The sequence below is a fragment of the Bombina bombina genome, chromosome 1 (genome assembly GCF_027579735.1).
Source record: "Bombina bombina isolate aBomBom1 chromosome 1, aBomBom1.pri, whole genome shotgun sequence".
Taxonomy (NCBI): domain Eukaryota; kingdom Metazoa; phylum Chordata; class Amphibia; order Anura; family Bombinatoridae; genus Bombina; species Bombina bombina.
This window is the reverse complement of record NC_069499.1, coordinates 1,176,219,466-1,176,225,465: the sequence shown is the minus strand read 5'-3', so window position 1 is coordinate 1,176,225,465 and position 6,000 is coordinate 1,176,219,466.

The window sequence follows — 6,000 nt, the reverse complement described above, 5'->3', positions numbered from 1 at the left end:
TGACAGGTTCCATAGAAAAGGAGAAGATTTTTGTGATTGAAGAAGTTGTTAGTAAGTATCTGAATAGTGCAATACCTTTTTTTCTTTTGGCATGTCTCTGGAGTATTCTGATATTATTATAATGATGATATTGATGATGATCTGTGCTTATTGTAGATTCTGAGCTCAATTAATTACAATGATAGAACATTAAAAATGTTGTATATGTATATAGTAAGTATCATTCAATATGTGTGGCTAAAAAACCTTTTTAAGAATAATAACTTACGCCTAGATTTAGAGTTCTGCGGTAGCCGTCAAAAGCAGCGTTAAGGGCTCCTAACGCTGCTTTTTACCGCCCGCTGGTATTTAGAGTCAGGCAGGAAAGGGTCTAACGCTCACTTCTAAGCCGCGACTTTTCCATACCACAGATCCCCTTACGCCAATTGCGTATCCTATCTTTTCAATGGGATCTTCCTAACGCCGGTATTTAGAGTCTTGGCTGAAGTGAGCGGTAGAGCATCTACCGACAAGACTCCATCCGCAGGAAAAAGTCAGTAGTTAAGAGCTTTCTGGGGTAACGTCGGTTTATAAAGCTCTTAACTACTGTGATTTAAAGTACACTAACACCCATAAACTACCTATGTACCCCTAAACCGAGGTCCCCCCCACATCGCCGCCACTCTAATAAATTTTTTTAACCCCTAATCTGCCGACCGCACACCGCCGCCACCTACATTATACCTATAAACCCCTAATCTGCTGCCCCTAACATCGCCGACACCTACATAATATTTATTAACCCCTAATCTGCCCCCCCAACGTCGCCACTATCTACCTACACTTATTAACCCCTAATCTGCCGACCGGACCTCGCAGCTACTCTAATAAATGTATTAACCCCTAAACCGCCTCACTCCCGCCTCAAAAACCCTATAATAAATAGTATTAACCGCTAATCTGCCCTCCCTAACATCGCCAACACCTAACTTCAAGTACTAACCCCTAATCTGCCGACCGGACCTTGCCGCTACTCTAATAAATGTATTAACCCCTAAAGCTAAGTCTAACCCTAACCCTAACACCCCCCCTAAGTTAAATATAATTTTAATCTAATGAAATAAATTAAATATTATTAACTAAAGTATTCCTATTTAAAACTAAATAATTACTTGTAAAATAAACCATAATATAGCTACAATATAACAAATTATATTGTAGCTATTTTAGGATTTATATTTATTTTACAGGCAACTTTGTATTTATTTAGGTACAATAGCTATTAAATAGTTATTTACTATTTAATAGCTAGTTAAAATAATTACAAAATTACCTGTAAAATAAATCCTAACCTAAGTTACAATTAAACCTAACACTACACTATCAATAAATAAATTAAATCAATTAACTACAAGTACCTACAATTAAATAAACTAAACTAAATTACAAAAACAAACACTAAATTGCAAAAAATGAAAAAATATTACAAGAATTTTAAGCTAATTACACCTACTCTAAGCCCCCTAATAAAATAACAAAGCCCCCCAAAATAAAAAAATTCCCTACCCTAATCTAAATTAAAAAAGTTAACAGCTCTATTACCTTACCAGCCCTTAAAAGGGCTTTTTGCGGGGCATGCCCCAAAGAAATCAGCTCTTTTGCCTGTAAAAAAAACACAATACCACCCCCCAACATTACAACCCACCACCCACATACACCTGGACTGTGGCATGCCGGAGGGGGATCCATGGCAAAACTCCCACGTAAAATTACATAGTTGATGCAGAGTCTGGTTTTAATCCATGAAGGGCATAAATCACCTAACATTCCTAAATTGCTTGGAAAAACGTGCTTTAAAACATCAGGTATGATGTTGTATCGATCAGGTAGTGTAAGTGACAGACCAAACTCCCCGTTTAACGCACCACAAACAACCACAAACAGTCCATTTGCACAACCGCAAACTCCCCATTTGTACAAGGTTGGATACCAAGCTAGCCATGTCCCGTTCCTTGTCCTCACTGATGTCATTGAAGGTCTCTTCCTCCACCCAGCCACGTACAACACCAAGGGTCCTCGAAAGGTGACAACAAGCCCCCTGGGACGCCTGCTGTGTTTGGTCTTCCACCTCCTCAAAGCCACCTTCCTCCTCTGGCTCCTCTTCTTCAGACTCCTCTCTCTGCGTTGCCTCTCTCTGCATTATTATAAGGTGTGTTAAGTAGTACTATTCCTATCAGTTTAATCCCTGTTCCGTCCCCTATCAGGGGACGTGTATATGGCATGGATTTTAGGAACCGGGAGATGGAAAAAGATGCTTGGTCGGTCCTCCTACTTCAAATTTGGGGCACTGCGCGTGCAATCGTGGCCGGACTTTTAGCCGACGGACTTTTGGCAGACAGACATTTGGCCGACGGACATTTGGCCGAAACACAAGTGGCTGTCAGATAACAGTCCGGCCACGAGATAGATAGATTTGATAGATAGATACATAGATTTGATAGATAGATCAATAGATGCAATAGATACATTTGATAGATATGATAGATAGATTTGATAGATAAATACATAGATTTGATAGATAGATAATTTCCCAGATAGAGAATTACAAGAAGTGCGGTCTGGGACCCATGGTAAGGTTCCCAGAGGCAGTTGCAGCGCCAGGGGACGTGTATATGGCATGGATTTTAGGAACCGGGAGATGGAAAAAGATGCTTGGTCGGTCCTCCTACTTCAAATTGGGGGCACTGGGCGTGCAATCTACTGTGCCACCAGATATGAGTGGTGTGTTAAGTAGTACTATTCTTATCAGTTTAATCCCTGTTACGTCCCCTATCAGGGGACGTGTATATGGCATGGATTTTAGGAACCGGGAGATGTAAAAAGATGCTTGGTCGGTCCTCCTACTTCAAATTTAGGGCACTGCGCGTGCAATCTACTGTGCCACCAGATATGAGTGGTGTGTTAAGTAGTACTATTCTTATCAGTTTAATCCCTGTTACGTCCCCTATCAGGGGACGTGTATATGGCATGGATTTTAGGAACCGGGAGATGGAAAAAGATGCTTGGTCGGTCCTCCTACTTCAAATTTGGGGCACTGCGCATGCAATTGTGGCCGGACTTTTAGCCGACGGACATTTGGCTGACGGACATTTGGCCAACGGACATTTGGCCGAAACACAAGTGGCTGTCAGATAACAGTCCGGCCACGAGATAGATAGATTTGATAGATAGATAGATACATAGATTAGATAGATAGATCAATAGATGCAATAGATACATTTGATAGATACGATAGATAGATTTGATAGATAAATAGATAGATTTGATAGATAGATAATTTCCCAGACAGAGAATTACAAGACGTGCGGTCTGGGACCCATGGTAAGGTTCCCAGAGGCAGTTGAGGCGCCAGGGGACGTGTATATGGCATGGATTTTAGGAACCGGGAGATGGAAAAAGATGCTTGGTCGGTCCTCCTACTTCAAATTTGGGGCACTGCGCGTGCAATCTACTGTGCCACCAGATATGAGTGGTGTGTTAAGTAGTACTATTCTTATCAGTTTAATCCCTGTTACGTCCCCTATCAGGGGACATGTATATGGCATCGATTTTAGGAATCGGGAGATGGAAAAAGATGCTTGGTCGGTCCTCCTACTTCAAATTTGGGGCACTGCGCGTGCAATCTACTTAGCCACCAGATATAAGTGGTGTGTTAAGTAGTACTATTCTTATCAGTTTAATCCCTGTTACGTCCCCTATCAGGGGACATGTATATGGCATGGATTTTAGGAACCGGGAGATGGAAAAAGATGCTTGGTCGGTCCTCCTACTTCAAATTTGGGGCACTGCGCATGCAATCGTGGCCGGACTTTTAGCCGACGGACATTTGGCAGACGGACATTTGGCCGACGGACATTTGGCTGAAACACAAGTGGCTGTCAGATAACAGTCCGGCCACGAGATAGATAGATTTGATAGATAGATACATAGATTAGATATATAGATCAATAGATGCAATAGATAAATTTGATAGATAGATAGATAGATAGATAGCTTTGATAGATAAATAGATAGATTTGATAGATAGATAATTTCCCAGACAGAGTATTACAAGACGTGTGGTCTGGGACCCATGGTAAGGTTCCCAGAGGCAATTGCGGCGCCAGGGGACGTGTATATGGCATGGATTTTAGGAACCGGGAGATGGAAAAAGATGCTTGGTCAGTCCTCCTACTTCAAATTTGGGGCACTGCGCGTACAATCTTCTGTGCCACCAGATATGAGTGGTGTGTTAAGTAGGACTATTTTTATCAGATTAATCCCTGTTATGTCCCCTATCAGGGGACGTGTATATGGCATGGATTTTAGGAACTGGGAGATGGAAAAAGATGCTTGGTCGGTCCTCCTACTTCAAATTTCGGGCACTGCGCGTACAATCTACTGTGCGACCAGATATGAGTGGTGTGTTAAGTAGTACTATTCTTATCAGTTTAATCCCTGTTACGTCCCCTATCAGGGGACGTGTATAGGGCATGGATTTTAGGAACCGGCAGATGGAAAAAGATGCTTGATCGGTCCTCCTACTTCAAATTTGGGGCACTGTGCGTGCAATCGTGGCCAGACTTTTAGTCGACGGACATTTGGCCTACGGACATTTAGCCAAAACACGAGTGGCTGTCAGATAACAGTCCGGCCACGAGATAGATAGATTTGATAGATAGATACATAGATTAGATAGATAGATCAATAGATGCAGTAGATACATTTGATAGATACGATAGATAGATAATTTCCCAGACAGAGAATTACAAGACGTGCGGTCTGTGACCCATGGTAAGGTTCCCAGAGATAGTTGCGGCGCCAGGGGTCGTGTATATGGCATGGATTTTAGGAACCGGGAGATGTAAAAAGATGCTTGGTCGGTCCTCCTACTTCAAATTTGGGGCACTGCGCGTGCAATCTACTGTGCCACCAGATATGAGTGGTGTGTTAAGTAGTACTATTCTTATCAGTTTAATCCCTATTACGTCCCCTATCAGGGGATGTGTATATGGCATGGATTTTAGGAACCGGGAGATGGAAAAAGATGCTTGGTCGGTCCTCCTACTTCAAATTTGGGGCACTGCGCGTGCATTCGTGGCCGGACTTTTAGCCGACGGACATTTGGCTGAAACACAAGTGGCTGTCAGATAACAGTCCGGCCACGAGATAGATAGATTTGATAGATAGATAGATAGATGCAATAGATACATTTGATAGATTAGATAGATAGATAGATTTGATAGATAAATAGATAGATTTGATAGATAGATAATTTCCCAGACAGAGAATTACAAGACGTGCGGACTGGGACCCATGGTAAGGTTCCCAGAGGCAGTTGCGGCACCAGGGGACAAGCATATGGCATGGATTTTAGGAACTGGGAGATGGAAAAAGATGCTTGGTCGGTCCTCCTACTTCAAATTGGGGGCACTGCGCGTGCAATCTACTGTGCCACCAGATATGAGTGGTGTGTTAAGTAGTACTATTCTTATCAGTTTAATCCCTGTTACGTCCCCTATCAGAGGACGTGTATATGGCATGGATTTTAGGAACCGGGAGATGGAAAAAGATGCTTGGTCGGTCCTCCTGCTTCAAATTTGGGGCACTGCGCGTGCAATCTAATGTGCCACCAGATAGGAGTGGTGTGTTAAGTAGTACTATTCCTATCAGTTTAATCACTGTTACTTGCCTTTTTTTGTGGTTTGGTTTTTGAAGCCACAGTGCAGCACCAGAGGCCAGAAAAATTTAGCATGTACACATGCCTGAAAAATTAGGTATTGTTGCAGCCGCTGCTGTAGCAGCGGCCAGAAAAATTGATGTTTGTTGCCCAGGCAGAAAGTGCCCTAAAACATTGCGGCTTGAACCCTAGTTGGTGGTGGATAAGTCACGCAAGTCATCCGGCATTCGAAGATAAAATACAGCAGCGTGTGGACCAATTTTAGCCCAAGGCAGCTCATCTCATCAGGCCTTTTTTACTCA